Genomic DNA, 19,200 nt, shown 5'->3' on the forward strand with positions numbered 1-19,200 from the left:
AAATTATCTTGATGGAGTTCCCACTATGACTCAGTGCATAACGAAACTGACTAGTATCCATGAGGATGTGAGTTCAATCCCTGGCCTCGTTCAGTGGGGTTAAGGATCTGGAGTTGCTGTGAGCTGTGGTTTAAGTTGCAGACACAGCTCAGATCCTGTGTTGTTGCGGCTATGGCACAGGTGGGCAGCTGCAGCTCTGGTTAGACCCCTAATCTGGGAACTTTCATATGCCACAAGAGCGGCCTTAAAAAGCAAAAACCAAACCAAATCAAACTTGAAATGGATTAAAGACTTAAACATAAGACCTAAAAGCATGAAACATCTAGAAGAAAATAAGAAAAAAGCTTCTTGACATGGGTCTTCATAATAATTTTTTTGGATCTGACACCTAATGCACAAGCAACAAAATAAAAAAGCAAGAATACATCAAATTAAAAAGCTTCTGGACAGCAAAAGAATCCACCAACAAAATGAAAAGAAAACTGATAAGGGGATAATAACCAAGATAAAGAACTCATACAATTCAATAGCAAAAACCCAAATAATCCAATTAAAAAGTGGGCAAAAGACCCCAACAGACATGTCGCCAAAGATACACGAAAGGCCAACAGGCACATGAAACAAAGCTCAACATCACTAGCCATTATGAAATGCAATCAAAAGCAGAATGAGGGAGTTCCCTGGTAGCCTAGAGGTTAAAGATTTGGCATTGTACTGCTGTGGCTTGTTGCTATGTTGTGTTCTGGGTTTGATCCCTGGTCTAGGAAATTCTGCCTGCTGCAGGCAAGGCAATAAAACCCCCAAAACAAAATAAAACAATAATAAAATCACAATATCATTGTATGCTTAATAGAATGGCCATCATCCAAAAGAAGAGAGGTAAGAAATGCCAGTGAGGACATGGAAAAAGGGAACCCCTGTGTACTGCTGGTGCAACTGAGGACTGGTACAGTAACTACAGAAAACAGTATGCAGGATCCTCAAAAAAATAAAAATGCAACTACCATATGATCCAGGAATGTATCTAAAGGAAACAAAAATCATTAATGTGAAAAGATATCTGCACCCCCATGTTCACAGCAGCATTATTTGTAATAGCCAAGACATGGAAACAAAGTGTCCATTGATGAATCAATGGATAAATAAGTTACGGCACACACACATGCACACACACATGAATATTACTTAGACATAAAAAAGGAATGAAATTGTGGCCTTTGGGACAACATGGACAGAACTTGAAGGCATTATGTTAAATGAAATAACCCACGTAGAGAAAGAAATAGTGTATGATCTCACCTATATGTGGAATCTCACAAACAAAACCCCTGAAAACTCAACCAAACTCATAGAAAAAAATAGACCAGATTCAAGGTTATCAGAGGGAGGGGATGGAAGGAAGGGAAATTAGATAAAAGTGGTCAAAGGTACAAATTTCCATAGTTCCAGTTGTGGCTCAGCAGTAACAACTGAACTAGTACCCATGAGGACGCGGGTTTGATCCCTGGCCTTGCTCAGTGGGTTAAGGATCTGGCATTGCTGTGAGCTGCGGTGTAGGCCACAGATGTGGCTTGGATCTGGTGTTGCTGTGGCTGTGGCTGTGGTGTAGGCTGGAAGATTCTACCCCTGGCCTGGGAACTTTCATATGCCACAGGTGTGGTCCTAAAAAGCAAAACAAAACAAAGCAAAAAAACAAAACGTAGAAATATCCAGTTCCAAGATAAACAAAGTTAACCACTGGAAAATTCTGGGGCTAAGGGCACTGACCTTCCACACAACTGAAAATCTACATACAACTATAGTTTCCTTCCCCAAATCTGCAGATTCAACCAACTATGGATTTTGTAGAACTATGGTATGTATACTTACTGAAAAAAAAACCCCATGTATAAGTGGACCCACACAGTTCAAACCCATGTTGTTCAAGGGTCAACTATTAATACTAGGAATAGTAAATACATTCTACTATAGTAAATTACTATAGTTAACATGGATGTAAGATTATAAGAAACTTAAAAAAGAGCTAATCCCAAGAGTTGTATCACAAGGAAAAGAAATTTTTTTTGCTTTGTCTTTTTATTGTATCCATGTGAGATGATAGGTGCTAACTGAATTTATTGCAGTAACCATTTCACAATATATATTAAACCATCATACTGCACAACCTAAACTTATATAGTGGTGTATATAATTACATCTTAATAAAATTGGGGAAAAAAAAGCATCTTGGAAACTCTAGTTAACGTAGTAAAAATAAGGTGTTTGATAAAGTGCAATTACTGCACAATAATGCTTATAGGAGAAACAAAGTTACAATAAACAGAAGAACCACTAAAAAATGGTAAATGCTCTACTCTGAAACCTCCATATTAACTAGGTGAGTAGACAGTATAAATTAACTTAGTAGATTTTCAAAATAACTACTTTCTCCCAACATTGCTACTTACTTGTACACTTCATTTATTTGCCTAGTGGTTTAAGGAAAAAATAGGGAGAAGACCTAAAGGCATTCCTGGAAGTTCCCGTTGTGGCAAAGTGGTTAACGAATCCGACTAGGAACCATGAAGTTGCGGGTTCAATCCGTGACCTTGCTCAGTGGGTTAAGGATCCGGCGTTGCCCTGAGCTGTGGTGTAGGTTGCAGACGCAGCTCGGATCCCACATTGCTGTGGCTCTGGTGTAGGCCGGTGGCTACAGCTCCGATCAGATCCCTAGCCTGGGAACCTCCATATGCCGCCAGAACGGCCCAAGAAATGGCAAAAAGACAAAAAAAAAAAAAAAAAAAAAAAAAAAAGAAAGGCATTCCTGTGATTTTTAATTTTTGCCTTTTGAGAATCAAAGAATTAGATATTTCAACAAGAATTTTAACATTCACATCTGACATTTATAAAACAATATCATGTACTAGTGATTTGTACTTTTATAAATGTAAACACTTTGTCTTGATTAACGACCTATCATTGTTCTTTTTTTTTTTTTGTCTTTTTAGGGCCACACCCATGGCATACGGAGGTTCCCAGGCTAGGGGTCCAATTGGAGCAGTAGCCACCAGCTTATGCCAGAGCTACAGCCACAGTGGGATCCAAGGCATGTCTGCAACCTACACCACAGCTTACAGCAACGTCGGATCCTTAACCCACTGAGTGAGGCCAGGGATTGAATCTGCATCCTCATGTATACTAGTCTGATTCGTTCCCACAGTGGGAACTCCCTGACTCCAAACATTTAAGGAAATCATTGTCCAATCACAGAATGTAAACTCAAAGAATACATACTGTATATAATTAATTCAGGAAATTAATTGCTAAAATAACAATAAAGAGCTATAATAAACATGGAGAAGAGACCCTGATTATGAGTTGTTACGCCATATTATTTAAAATGTTCAGTTTTCAGAATGCAGAGAAAAAAGAAAGTATGGCTAATAAACTAGGGAAAAAAATGCAGTCACTAGAAACTGTCATTGAGGAAGCCAAGGCATTAGACTTAAGACTTTAAAGTCAGCTATTTTAAATAAGGTCAGAGAACTGAAGAAAACCATGCCTAAACATCTAAACAAAATTATGAGAACGTCTCATCAAAAAGAAATAAAAGAGAATGAGAAAAAACCAAGTAGCAATCCTGGAGTTTCAAAAATGTAATAACTGAAGTACAAAATTTGGAAATAAATAGCAGATTTGAGGAAACAGGTCAAAGAATCAGTGCACTTGAATATAGCTCTAATGAGATTATCCAGCCTGAGGAACAGAAATAACAACAAAATGATGAAAGTGAACAGAATCTCAGAGACCTGTGAAACATCATCAAATGTACCAATGTAAGCATATATTCTGGGAACCCTGGAAGGAAGTGAGACACAGAAAAGGGTAGAAAGAATATCCGAAGAAATGTCTGAGAACATCTACAATTTTTGGAAACTAAAATTAATCTAGTTATTCAGGAAACTCAAAAAATTCCAAGTAGGATAAACTTAAAGAGAACCAGAGCTAGGCCCATCATAATCAAACTGTTAAAAGACAATGTAAGACTCCTGACAATGGAAAATGGCTCATCACAGACAACAGATGATCTGTAAGTTTTACAGGTGAGTTCTCATTAGAAGTCATGAAGGCCAGAGGCAGTGAGGTGACATACTGAAAGTGCCGATTAAAAAAAAGTTGACCAGAGTTCCCATCATGGCGCAGGGGAAACGAATCTGACTAGGAACTGTGAGGTTGCGTGTCTGATCCCTGGTCTCGCTCAGTGGGTTAAGGATCTGGTGTTGTCGTGAGCTGTGGTGTAGGCTGGCAGCTGCAGCTCCAATTCGACCCCTAGCCTGGGAACCTCCATATGCCACAAGTGTGGCCCCAAAAGGCAAAAATAAAATAAAATAATAAAAAATAATAAAACAAAACTTCCACCAAAAAAAAAGTTAACCAAGAATTCTACATCTAGCAAAACTCCTTCAAAATGAAGAAACCAAGATACTCCCAGAATAAAAAAACTGACATGCTGCTAATACATTTGCCTTATATGAAATATTAAAAGGAGTCCTTCAGGCTAAAATAAAAGCACACTAGACGTTAAGTCAAATCCACCCTAAAAAAATTATGAGTGCTGGTAAAGACTAAAACAGATAAGACTAAAACAGAATAAATGATTTTTTTATTTTTAAATCTTTTTTTCCCCCTCTTCTCTGCTTTAAAATACAACTGCGTACAGTAATAACTATAAATCTGCGTTGATGGGCATACAATGTATGAAGATATAATTTATATGATCTTATAAGCAAAAAGAGAAAGGGGATGGGATTGAGATGATGGAATAGAAGGACTGGAGCTCAACTTCTCTCCTAAAAACAACAAAATTTACAACCAAGTACCAAGCAATCTTCAACCAAAAGGACCAGTAACTTTCAAAAAGATATCCTACTCCAGAAGACAAAGAGGAGGCCACATCAAGAGACAGGAGGGGCAGATACCTCCTGGGTGGCAAACCCCAAAGACTGGAAAGTAACTGTATCACAGAGCTAACCTACAGCAGTGAGAGTTCTGAGTCCCACATCAAACCCCTACTTGTGGGGACCTGGCACTAGGAGAAAGAGCCCCTGGAGCATCTGGCATTGAAGGCTAGTGGGGCTTGTGCACAGGAGGTCCACGGGATTGGGGGAAACAGAAACCCTGATCTTAAAAGGCGCACACAGACTTCCACGTGCACTGGGTTCCAGGGCAAAGCAAAGTCTCCATAGGAATCTGGGTCAAACCTGACTGCAGTTCTTGGAGGACCTCCTGGGAAAACAGGGGTGAATGTGGCTTGTTGTAGGGGAAGGACATTGAAAGCAAAGCTCTTGGGAATATTCAGCAGCCCATGCCTTTCTCTGGAGGTGGGCATTTTGGGAAAGTCTGGCTCCACCCATCAGCACTGAGAAGCCCCAGGGCAAACAACAATCCAGGTGGGAGCAAAGCCCTGCCCATCAGTAAACAGGCTGGCTAAAGACCCCTTGGACACACAGTTGCCTCTAATCCCATCCGGAGACAAAGCCCCACCCACCAGAGGGACAGGAATCAGCTCCACCTACCAGTGCACAGGCATCAGTCCCTCCCATCAGGAAGCCTACAGCAAGCCCCCACACCAACTTCAGCCACAAGGGGGGCAGACACCAGAAGTAAGAGAGGCTACAATTCTATTGTCTGCAAAAAAGATACCACACCAAAAACCTATAAAAATGAAAAGACAGAGAACTATAACTCAGATGAGGGAGAAAGAAAAAACCCCAGAAAAACAGCTAAGTGATCAGGAGATTCTCAGCCTCCAGGAAAAAGACGTTAGACTGTTGATGCTGAAGATGATGCAAGACATTGGAAAGAAACTGGAGGCAAAGATGGATAACTTACAGGAAACACTGAGCAAAGAGATACAAGATATAAAACTTAAGCAAGAAGAGATGCAAAATACAATAACTGAAACAAAAAATTCATTAGAAGCAGCCAACAGCAGAGTACAGGAAGCAGAACAAATAAGCGAGGTGGAGGACAGATTAGTGGAAGTTATGGATGCAGAAAAGAAAAGAGAAAAAAGATTGAAAACAAATGAAGAGAGTCTCAGAGAACTCTGGGACAAGGTTAAAGGTACCAAATTCTGTATTACAGGGATGCCAGAAGAAGAGAGAGAAAGAAAAGATATTCAAAGAGGTAATAGCCGAAAACTTCCCCAACATGGGAAAGGAACCCCTCACTCAAATCCAGGAAGTGCAATAAGTACCATATAAAATAAACCCAAGGAGGAATACACCGAGAGATATATTAATCAACCTGACCAAAATTAAAGACAAAGAGAAAATATTGAAAGCAGCTAGGGAAAAGAAACAAATAACATACAAGGGAACCCCAATAAGGTTATTGACAGATTTTTCAGCAGAAACTTTGCAGGCCAGAAAGGAATGGCATGATATACTTCACGTGATGAAAGGAAAAAACCTCCAACCAAGATTACTTTGCCCAGTGAGGCTCTCATTCAGATTTGAAGGAGAAATCCAAACCTACACAGGAGTTCCCATCGGGCCCAGTGGTTAACGAATCTGACTAGGAACCATGAGGTTGCGGGTTTGGTCCCTGCCCTTGCTCAGTGGGTTAACGATCCGGCGTTGCCACGAGCTGTGGTGTAGGTTGCAGATGTGGCTTGGATCCCCTGTTGCTGTGGCTCTGGTGTAGGCTGGTGGCTACAGCTCCGACTGGACCCCTAGCCTGGGAACTTCCATATGCCACGGGAGCGGCCCAAGAAATAGCTAAAAAGACAAAAAAAAAAAAAAAAAAAAAAAAAAAAAAAAAAAAAACCTACACAGATAAGCAAAAGCTAAGAGAATTCAGCAACACTAAACCAGCTTTACAACAAATACTAAAGGAACTTCTCTAGGCAGAAAAGAAAAGGCCGCAACCAGAAACAGAAATACCACAAATGACAAGGCTTGCCAGTAAAAGTATACATAAAGATACAAAATCATCTACACATAATTATGCCACCAAAATCAGAAATAGTGAGAAAAAGTGGGTACAAATGCAGGACACTGGAGATGAACTTGCAAGTAAGAGAACAATAACTTAAAACAATCTCTTATATACATAGACTCATATCAAAACTTCAGAATGAATGCAAACCAAAAATCTACAATTAATACACAAATAAGAAAAATCAACTCCAATACAACACTAAACATAGTCATCAAACCACAAGAGGAGAGAACAAGAGAATAAGGGAAGAAAAAAGAGCAACAAAAACAAATCCAAAACAATTAATAAAATGGCAATAAGAACATACATATCAATAATTACCTTAAATGTTAATGGAATAAACACCCCAACCAAAACACACAGATTGGCTGAATGGATACAAAAACAAGACCCATATATATGCTGTCTTCAAGAGACCCACTTCACTTCTAGGGACACATACAAATGGAAAGTGAGAGGATGGAAGAAAATATTCCATGCAAATGGGAATCAAAAGAAAGCTGGAGTAGCAATACTCATATCAGACAAAATAGACTTTAAAATGAAGAATATTTTAAGCTACAAGGAAGGTCACTACCTAATGATCAAAGGATCAATCTGAGAAGAAGATATAACAATTTTAAATATCTATGCACCCAACATAGGTTCACCACAACATATAAGGCAACTGCTAACAACCTTAAAAGGAGGAATCGACAATAACATAATCATAGTGGGAAACTTTAACACCCCTCTTAGAGCAATGTAAAAATCATCCAGACAGAATTATCAATAAGGAAACAAAGGCCCTGAATGAAGCATCAGACCAGATGGACTTAACAGATATTTATAGGACATTCCATCCAAAAGCAGCAGAATATACATTCTTCTCAAGTGCACATGGAACACTGTCTAAGATTGATCTCATCCTGGGCTACAAATCAAACCTCGGTAACTTTAAGAAAATTCAAATCATATCAAACATCTTTTCCGACCACAATGCTATAAGACTAGAAATCAACAAGAAAAAAACTGCAGAAAGAGAAAGAAAATGGAGTTATAAAGGTACAGCATTTTTAACATACTAAGAAATTAAGTTGATATTAATCTAAACAGAATTGTTTCAACTATAATCACTAAGAAAATAACTCAAACATAAAAAAATAAAGGAAACAGTAATGAAATTAGAATGTTAAATTGGACCTATTCAACACAAAAAAGGCAATATAAAAGAAATAGAACAAAGAAAATATAGAGACTACAAATAATTAAATGGCAGACAAAATCCATACCTTTTCAGTATTTACATTTAATGGTAATGGAATAAAGCACTTAATTAAAAGGCAGAGACTCACAGGATGACTAAAAATGACCCAACTACTTGCTCTTAACAACAGACACATTTTAAGTTAAACACAAGTTAGTTGAAAATAAAAGGATGTAAAAAGATGACAGCTGGAGAGGTTGTATTAATATTAGACAAGTGGACATTAAGACAAACATTGTTACTAGAGGCAAAGACAATGGCAAAAAAATAGCAGTTATAAGCACAAGGCACCCAACAAGAGTTCCACAAAACATGATGTAGAAATAGGAGTTCCCGTCCCACCACAGCAGAAACGAATCCTACTAGAAACCATGAGGTTGTGGGTTTGATTCCTGGCCTCGCTCAGTGGGTTAAGGACCTGGTGTTGCCGTGAGCTGTGGTGTAGGTTATAGACGTGGCTGGCAGCTGCAGTTCTGATTAGACCCTAGGCTGGGAACTTCCATTTGCCATGGGAGTGGCCCTAAAAAGCAAAAAAAAAAAAAAAAGATGCAGAAATTAACAGTAGAGGCAGAAACGTGACAATTCAACAATAAGAATTATAGTCTTCAATATCCCATTTTTAACAATAAACCAATAGAAGATCAACAAGGAAATATAAGACATGAAAACTATAAACCTACTAGACTTAACAGACAGTCATATAGTACACTCCACCTGACAAGAGCAGAATTTACATTTTTCTAAAGTGCACATGAACATTCTTCAGGATAAACTATATATTAGGACATAAAACAAGTCTTAATAATGAAAAAAGAGACTGACACATACAGTATGCTGTTTGACAAACTAGAATGAAACGAGAAATCAGAAACAATAGGAAATGTAGAAAATTCAAAACTCTCCTAAATAATCAAAAGGTCAAAGAATTAATAAGTAGAAAATTTTAAGATAAATTAAAAACACAATATTCCAAAACTTATGTGATGCAGCTAAAGCAGTACATACTTGTCTATTTACAGATATATTAAAAAGATTACAAATCAATAACCTATCCCTGTACTTTTAAGAAACCAGAAATTAAACATTGAGCAAACTAAACCTGAAGGAAATAACAGAGTAGAAACAAATAAGAGAATTAAAAAACAGAAAAATCAATGAAACCAAAAGTTGGTTCTCTGAAAAGATCAACAAAATTGATAAATATTCTGCGAGAGTGTTCAAGAAAAAAAATAGAAAGAAGACTCAAATTGCTAAAATCAGGAAATATGGGGACATTACCATCTACTTTCCAGAAATAATAGGAGTATAAAGGAATACTATGAAGAGTTATACGCTAACAATTTAGAAAGGCAATGTAAAATGGCTAATTCCTAGAAATACATAAACTTATTAATTAAACTGACTCAAGAAGAAATAGAAAATGTGAATAGCTCTAAAACAAGAGATTGAATTGTAATAAAGAAACTTTCCACAAAGAGAAGCCTAGGAACAAATGGCTTTCCTAACTGGTAAATCCTACTAAAAACTGAAAGAAGAATTAACGTCAATTTTTCACAAGCTCTTTTAACAAAAAATGTGGACTCCTCATTTCATTCTCTGAGGTCAATAACTTGATACTAAATCCAGACACATTCATAAGAAAACTAGACATCAATATCCCTTATGAAAATGTAGATACAATAATTCTCAACAAAATACTAGCAAACTAAATCCAGTGACATTTAAAAATGATTATACACCATGACCAGATGACTGTGCCAGAAATCTAAGGTTCATTCAATAAAACAAAAGTAAATCAATGTAATGTATTATATTAATAGAATAAAGGGCAAAAATCACATTACCATTTCAACAGATTCAGAAAAACATGTGACAAAATCTAATACACTTTTATGATAAAAGCATAAGAAATAGAGAGTAATTTCTTAAATCTGATAGAGGCACTTATGAAAATTCCACAGCAAATACCATATTCAATGGTAAAAAAAACCCCAAAAACCTCCCCACAAGATCAGGGACAAGACAAAGATGTCTGCTCTTACCACTTCTATTCAACATTGCACTAAAAGTTCTAGCCTGGGCAATTAGGAAAGAAACAGAAATAAAAAGCATCCAGATTGGAAAGGAAAGAGTCAAATATCTCTAACTTGAAGATGAGACGATGTCCCATATAGAAAGTTTTAAGGAATCCATGCACACTTACAAAAAACTACTAAAGCCAATAAATGACTTTAGTAAGGCTGCAAGGTACAAGTTGAACACACAGAAATCAACTGTATATCAATACGGGGCAACTGAGCAATCCAAAAATGAAATTAAGAAAGCAGTTATATTTACAATAGCATTAAAAAGAATATTTAGAAATAAGTTTAACAAAATAACTCTAAGATTATACTAAAAACTAGAAAACACTGAAAGATATTGAAGACTAAATGGAAGGATATCTTGGGTACAGGGACTAGTAGAGTTAATACTTTTAAGGCAGCAATACTCCCAAAGCTGACCTACATAAACACAATCCTATCAAATCCCACTGTCTTTTTTTGCAGAAATTAATAAACTGATCCCCAAATCTGTAAGGAAATACAAGGGACCCAGAATAGCCAAACAATCTTGAAAACCAAGAGTTCCTGTTGTGGCTCAGTGGGTTAAGGACCTTGCATTGCTGTGAACAGGTCATAGTCGCAACTTGGATCAGGTGTGGCTGTGGCTGTGGCAGGCAGTTTCAGCTCTGATTTGACCCCTAGCCTAGGAACTTCCATATGCTGCAGGTGGGGCCCTAGAATGCAAAAATAAAATCTTGAAAATGAAAAAGCTGGAGGACTCATACCCATTTTAAAATATTACAAAGCTACAAGGTAATGTGTACTGGCATAAGAAAAGACATGTAGGTCAACGGAACAAAATTAACAATCTAGGCTTTTATGGTCCACTAATCTTTTAAAAAAGTGCCACATCAGTTTGACGGGGAAAAGAAGTCTTTTCCCAGCTGGTGCTGGGACAACTGGATATCCACATACAAAAGAATGAAGCTGGACCCTTTCTTCATGTTAATAGAAAAGTAACTCAAAATAAATCAAAGACCTAACTATGAGACCAAAAATGATAACTTTTAGGAAAAAACACAGGTGTAAATCTTTGATTTTTGACCTTTGATTAGGCAATGGTTTCATAGAAATGACATTGAAAGAACAAGCAACCAAAGGAGAAAATAGTTAAACTGAACTTAATTAAAATTAAAGCTTCTAAAGATACTATCAAGAAAGTGAAAAGGGGGGGTTCCCACTGTGGCACAATGGGATCGGGGGTGTTTTGGGAATGCTGGAATGCAGGTTCAATCCCTGGCCTGGCACAGTGGGTTAAGATCAGGCATCTGGAAGAAAATATTGGTGAATGATATATCTGATAAGGGACTAGAATCCAGAAGGAATTCCTACAACATGATAATAACAAGACAAATAACCTAAATTTAAAACATGGAAAGAAAACCTGAACAGACCTTTACCCAATGATAACAAACTGCTAATAGGCACATGAAAAGAGACTCAACATCACTGGTCATTAGGAAAATGAAAATCAAAACACAATAAGACACTAATTCATACGCACTAGGATACCTGCAATTAAAAGATAGACAATAGGATGACTGGCAAAAATGTGGAGAAACTGAAAACCTCATATATTGCTAGTGGGAACATAAAATGGTACAACCACTTTGGAAAACCATTTATCAAGTTCTCAAAAACAGTAAACACAGAATTACCATACAATCAAGCAGTTTCACTCCTAGGAATATATCTAAAAGAACTGAAATCACATGGCCAAACAAATAATCTACATGTCCATGAATGAATGGACAAAATGCAGTATAATCATAAAATGGAAAGTTATTCAGCCATAAGTACTATCTATACTTGTTAAAACATGGATGAATCTTGAAAAGATTAAATTTGAGAAGCCAGACAGAAGGACTACGTATTATATACTCACATTTATATGAAATGTCCAGACTATGTGAATCTATAGACAAAAAGTAGATTAGTGGTTGCCAGCAGATGGGAAAAGGAAGAAATTGGGAGTGATTGCAAATGGTTTCTTTCTGGGATGATGAAAATGTTCTGGAATTAAGATAATGGTGATGGAAGCACAACATGTACTAAAAACTACTAAATTTTAAACTTTGTAGTATATGAATTGTATCTCAATAAAAACTTATAATCCTAAATCCTTAATGTGCTATATAAAGCTCTACTTGTTTTATATCCTAATAACCTGTTTAGTTTTATGTCTTGTCACTCCATCTCTCCTAGCCAAACTAGTCTTTCAATGCCACAAATTGCTATTATTTCAAGGCCACTATATACTCTATTGCCTTTGCTTGGGCAGCTTATCTTTTCTTAGGGTAGCTAATTGCCACTCATTCTTCAGGTCTAGTATAATATCAATTCTTCAGAGAATTTTTTTTTGAATCCTCACACTATGTACCATATTCCTACTATCAGATACTATATTCCCTTTGCAGTATAATTACCTCAGTGTTAGTATAATAGTCAATAAATATTTAACTACTAAAACAACTATTACTAAGACATTTTCCAACCTTATAAAGTTCTACCCTCTTCACCTGGAATGATATCTTTAACTAGCCAGGCCCTGTAGGTCAAAAAACTGAGAGGGCCTAGAAAATTATTATGTATGAGGGTTATAAAAAGAAGAGAGCAAAGTTCCAGTCGTGGCTCCGTGGTTAACGAACCCAACTCAGGTTTGATCCCTGGCCTCACTCAGTGGGTTAAGGATCCAGTGTTGCCGTGAGCTGTGGTGTAGGTTGCAGACACAGCTCATATCCCGCGTGGCTGTAGCTGTGGCGTAGGTCAGTGGCTATAGCTCCGATTTGACCCCTAACCTGGGAACCTCCATATATCACGAGTTCGGCCCTAAAAAGACAAAAGAGCAAAAAAAAGAAAAAGGGCAAGGAAATTATCATCCTGTTTTAGAGAATGCCTTAGCTGGGATTAGGGAACCAATTCACCAGTTTGTAGTCATAGTTGATAAATCAGTTTTCCAACCTCTTGCTAAGGGAAAAACAAAAGCAGGATTAAAAAAACAAAAACAAAAAACCCCAAAAAAACCCACCACCACCACCACTAACAAAAAAAAACAAAGACAGTGTCCTTGGAGTGTGAAAAAGAATTTAGAAACCAGAAGAAACCTTTTATTTCAGATTCTACTACTTCAATATCCCCATCATTGAAAATATGAAATCACTTCAGATGCAAAATTAGGTAGATCAAAAATGGACTGCTATTTTCCTTCTTTTTTCATAAATAAACAACTCAATATAAGCCCCTATACAATTATAGCCAGCTGAAAATAAATCATTTTTTATGATGATTAGCTTTCTGACAGTTCCATTGAAAGCCAGCTGCCACAAGGATTTCATGAATTTAGAATTTTAAATGTGTATAAACCATTAGCGGGAATCAGGGAAGTTGAAACGTTTTCTTTCTTTCTTCTTTTTTTGTCTTTTTGCCTTTTCTGGGGCTGCTCCCGGGGCATATGGAGGTTCCCAGGCTAGGGGTCTAATCAGAGCTGTAGCCACAGGCCTACTCCAGAGCCACAGCAACTATCGGGATCCGAGCCGTGTCTGTGACCTACACCACAGCTCATGGCAACACCGGATCCTTAACCCACTGAGCAAGGTCAGGGATCAAACCTGCAACCTCATGGTTCCTAGTCGGATTCATTAACCACTGAGCAATGACGGAAATGCCAAAGCCTTTTCTTTATATGCTTCAAGATTTAAATTGAAGACTCAAACTAGTTTCTTTTCATAGCAGAAAGTTTTAAAAGTACAAATCACCCCAGATGTATTATTAATAACCACTGGGACTTCTAATAGGTGATGGTATGAAATCTAATTTCTTAAAGTAGACTGCTTTCCTCTAGACAAAGTATTCTGAGAAAGAATGACATAGCCCTAAGGGGGTGAAAACTGGTACTGGGCAAGGAGGAGAATGTATACATAAAATATATAAATGGTAATATTTGCAACATTAAAGTTTCATGTACGGGAGGCAATTAGGAAAAAAGTCTAAAAATACTTCCTAAGGGTATAGAGAAAAAAAGTTTGAGAAACAATGCGAGAAACAGTGATATACAGTTAAACTTTCTCAGAAAAATATGGTCATCTGTGCCAGCATACCCTGAGAAAGAATATCTAAGACTAGATAGTTTATAGCTTCTCATAAGACATTATACTTTTGTATGGTATACACTTGAGAAAAGGCTTTGTTAAAAGGACAGACTGCTTCTATGAAAGGTGTTTAAAAGTTATGACACATCTTTAAGTAGCAATATCTGAGATATATCTCCTTTGCTCTTTAACTTTGGGCTATCTAGAATTCACATCTTAGCTTAGACTTAATGTATTTTGCTTTACTTTTTGTCCAAGTGGTTCCAAAACAATGTGGTAAAGCAACAGTTGCCTGCTTTCATGTTTATTTCTTACATATACAGTTAACCAACTATTTGCCTAAAAAAGCATATTTATCCATTGCTGTGGCTCTGGTGTAGGCCGGCAGCTATAGCTGCGATTGGACCCCTAGCCTGGGAATCTCTATATGCCTCACCTGCGGCCCTAAAAAAAAGCTTATTTATCATCATTAAGTACCTGATTGCAAGCAATTCTCAATCAGAATAATAAGGGAAACTTCAGGCACAAACGATTCTAAATCCAAAATGTTACAATGAAAATACAGTATCTTTTATTACAATAATAATACACAAATAGTTACTCTTAAATAAAAATTAGTTATCTCCTTTTTATTCCTAAAAAAACCCCTTTAGAATAAAATAACTATCTTTTGTGTAAACTTAATGAACAATGTTCAAATAGATAAGAAAGTATGTCTGAATTTCCTTTTTTCTCTATATAATACTGTCTTCAGCCTGCTTTTCAGTGGAGGTAGTAATGAGCAACAAAATAGACTGAAAGGGAAACATAATTGGAAAAAGGAAAGACAAAATCCTGACTTTATCTAGGGTTTCTGAATTTCAGGAATTGGGATGCCTAGAGTCTGTCCTCTCTTCCTCCCATTTATAGAGAGGAAAAGAGAGGTGCCTGATGAAGAAAGCAAGAGAGCAAATCCTGTTACCTGAAAATATTTCCTTCACATACTTTAATAATTTCCTAGAAATATCAGTAGTTTAATGATTCTTTAAAAATGTACATAATTCTCAGGAAGACTTGAATTTTCAGTGCCCTATATTACTAGATCCACAAATAACAAAGACAAAATCTCTCTATAAATAAGCTATGATCTATAAGGACACAGAAGATATACATGCAATTAATTGCAATACAAAGCAAAGGTGGTAGGATAACTGGACTTACTTCATAGGGGCTAGAAAAAGTATATTAGACTTGGGGAATATTATGCATGTTTCAAGGAAGAAACGAGTCTTGAAGGATAGCTGGGGAATCCCAGAAGAGCTAATGGAAGGCATATATGGAGCATGTTTGAAGAACATGCCTGGTTTCAATGAAGCAAGGGTGTGTGATGGAGAACAGTTGGAGATTAAATAAAAGAGAGAATGGTTAAGGATCATAAAATACTATAAATGTCAGCAATGACATTATGAGTGATAGAATCTGAATAAATGACAGACATTATTCAGTAGACAAAAAGGAATGTCATGATCACAAGCTACACTTTCGTAAATGCTTATAAAAGATTTATGTCTTAATGATATGTGAATAGAAGCAGTGGCTCTTCAGCCTGTCCTGGCTGTTTCCTTCAAATCTACTCTTCCTCTTTCTCCTGCTCTGCACTGTAGGACTCTGCACTGTAGGACAGGAAACCTGTTCCCATGCAGGCAATTTCCTAGGCTCCATCCACATCAGCTAGTTTCTGGCTGGATTCAATCACTGGGAAGCACCAGTGGGAGACTAGAGGGCAGTCATAACGAGCCGTGTTTTATTTCTCCCATTCCCTCTTTACCCTGGTAGAATCTTCTCTACTACTGCTGCTCCCTCATCAGACAGGTCTACTCTCCAGCTTTCACACAGTGAGATCCATCTCTGAGTTGTTTCATCTCTCTCTGTCCTCCGGATTACCACAGTGGCTTCCTGCTGTTGCTACCCTCTGAGTTGGCTCACGTAAGCTGCTTGTCTTAGCTTTTCTATCACCAGTGTAACCAATTCCCTCATTAAATCCCTCCATGTTAAATACTCAGATTAGTTTGTTTTTCCTGCATGGATGCTGACTCACTCAGAACAGAACAAATCTAATTAGTAATTCTAAAGAAGATTCTGGACACTTTACCCACAAAAAAAATGCCCTACCTGCACATAATCTTTGTAGGTAGTTTGGGAGCTCCCACAATTATTCTTTTTTTTTGGCTGTGTCCGAAGTATGTGGAAATTCCCAGGCCAGAGACTGAATCCAAGCCACAGCATCAACCCAAGGAACTGCAGTGATAATGTTAGATCCTTAACCTGCTGCACCACAAGAGAATTTCAACAGAACAGAAGCCTGTTCATTAATCTCAGATACTGAACAGGACAAAAAAGTGAGTAAGTTTCGGTTTGGGAAAATGAAGATGTTCCACAGGTGAATGTCGGTGATGGTTACAAAACAACGTGATTGTACTTAATGCCAAAGAACTGTAAAAATGGCTAAAATGATTAATTTTATTATGTTTTATTAAAAAACAAGTAAACACACAGTGCCCATAAAACATGGTAAAGGAATGACAGAAGTAATCTACAATGCCATGGGAGCAATGGGAGAAAGAACTAACTGTACCTGCTGGATGAAGTTTCAGAGATTACATTTGACCTGAAACTTAAATACAAACTTACTAGGATGACAGGAAGAAAAACACGGTGGGAAGAGGGAATAGACTACTTGAGTATTTGGAGAAACTGCAAATAGTTTGGTATGCCTGGATCATGGGGCAGATGTTGAGAAGTTGAGATCGAGGAGATGCTGGTAGGATCAGTTCCACTGAGCACCTTGTATGATACACTGATAAAAATGAAACTGGTAGCCCAGAGGCAAAAAACAACACTTTGATGTATCTTGGCCTGTGCAATATTTAAAGAAATTCCAGTAAGTCAACAGTTGGTTATAGCTGAGTAGCAAAGGCTGTTTAAGTGGAAGTGGTGGGTGAGGTACAAAAGTCAGTGCAGTAGGTGAGGAAATAGAGCAACCAAGTGGAGCTTATTGTTCTTTGAAAAAATTTGTCTTGTGAGAGGTTAACACAGAGCATGTGAGGTGGGGTCTAGGAAAGTGTTTGGTGTGGGTGGGTAAGGGTACAAAACCTAAGTATGTAAATTCTAAGGGGAATCCGGGGTTGACAGACGACGCAAACTATTGCATTTGGAATAGATAATCAATGAGATCCTGCTGTACAGCACTGGGAACTTTACCTAATCACTTGGGATGGAGCGTGATGGAGAATGATGTGAGAAAAAAATGTATATGTGTGTGTGACTGGGTCACTTTGCTGTACAGTAGAAAATTGACAGAACACTGTAAACCAACTATAATGGAAAAAATAAAAATCATTTAAAAAAATTTAAAGTAAAACTCTAAGGGGAAAACTCTATTTCTAGAATTTGGCACAGTGCCCAAAACACACTAAGTACCCAAAGATTTGCTGAAAGAACATGATGAAGAGGGCAATAATGAGAGGCGCTAAAGATGGGGAGGGAGTACTGACAGAATCATGAGCAAATAACTAAACTGTTAATATTTTAAGCCACTAAGTTTTGTGATCACAGATCTTTGTGCTGATATGATAATGCTAAAAGAAACAATAAGAAGGGTGAGCGTGAGATTACTTTTTTTCACATTACATATTCCTTCGTGTAACCTGAAATTGTTGGTAAGTGCACAAACCTTTCAACTTTCAGAATAGGAGGTGTAGTGCGGATGTTTTATGCAGACTTTTCTAACAGTAGGTAAGATGAATTCCACAACTACATGAGAAGCCACGACAACAGTCCAAAAGAGAAGTAATGGGAGACATATTGTGAGGCCTATCTCACATATTCATGAAATGTGAATGACAACTAAGAATTTAGGGATAAGAAACGATGACTGTGGTTTTTAATCCATTAAAAGAAGGAGGAAGTCTAGGAAAGCAGCTAATTTGTGGAGAATAAATACTAACAAGTTTGCTATAAATTATTCCAGTTAGAAAATCATACAGCTTTCCTGGACTTCCCATGTGGCTCATAACATACCTACTCAGCATTGCTTCTACAGAAAAATCATACAGCTTTCTTTTTTTTGGTCTTTTTAGGGTCACATCCGTGGCATATGGAAATTTCTAGGTTAGGGGTTGAACGGGAGCTGTAGCTGCTGGCATATGCTGCAGCCACAGCAACACCAGATCTGAGCCACGTCTGGGGCCTATACCACAGCTCACTGCAATGCCAGATCCTTAACCCACTGAGCAAGGGCAGGGATGGAACCTGCGTCCTCATGGATACTAGTCAGATTTGTTTCTGCTGAGCCACGACAGGAACTCCCAAACTACTTTCTTAGGTTCAGTGATTCTTCCCCTCCAGGGAGCATAAGTGGCAATATCTGGACACTAATTTTGTTGCCACGAGTGGGTGGAGACCGGGACTGGGGTCCTACTGGCATCTAATGGATCGAAGCCAAGGATGCGGCTAAACATTCCACAATGTACAGGATAGCTCCCCATTATAAATAATTATTTGGCCTTAAATGTCAATAGTGCTAAGGGTGAAAAACCCTAAAGGCTATAGTTACTGAAACTCAACTGGATTACCAAACCCCCAAAACTCAAAAAATCCTTAAGCAAACAATTTGTATAGAGTGAAAAATAAAGTATGTCAATGTTATTATGAATTTGTGCAAGTCTACTTTGGATCTGTTTGCACATAATTACAAGAGAAATGGCTTTTTCTCTAAGATATAGAAGTTAACTGTTGA

At 37.5% G+C, this 19,200-nt stretch overlaps 1 protein-coding gene across 3 annotated transcripts in view; it reads right to left on the minus strand.

The window, feature by feature from the left end:
• LOC100627195 (protein NPAT) overlaps positions 1 to 19,200 on the minus strand; it is a 65,716-nt gene that overhangs the window by 45,213 nt on the left and 1,303 nt on the right. The window lies entirely within an intron of this gene.

Source organism: Sus scrofa, chromosome 9, assembly GCF_000003025.6.
Source record: "Sus scrofa isolate TJ Tabasco breed Duroc chromosome 9, Sscrofa11.1, whole genome shotgun sequence".
Taxonomy (NCBI): Eukaryota; Metazoa; Chordata; class Mammalia; order Artiodactyla; family Suidae; genus Sus; species Sus scrofa.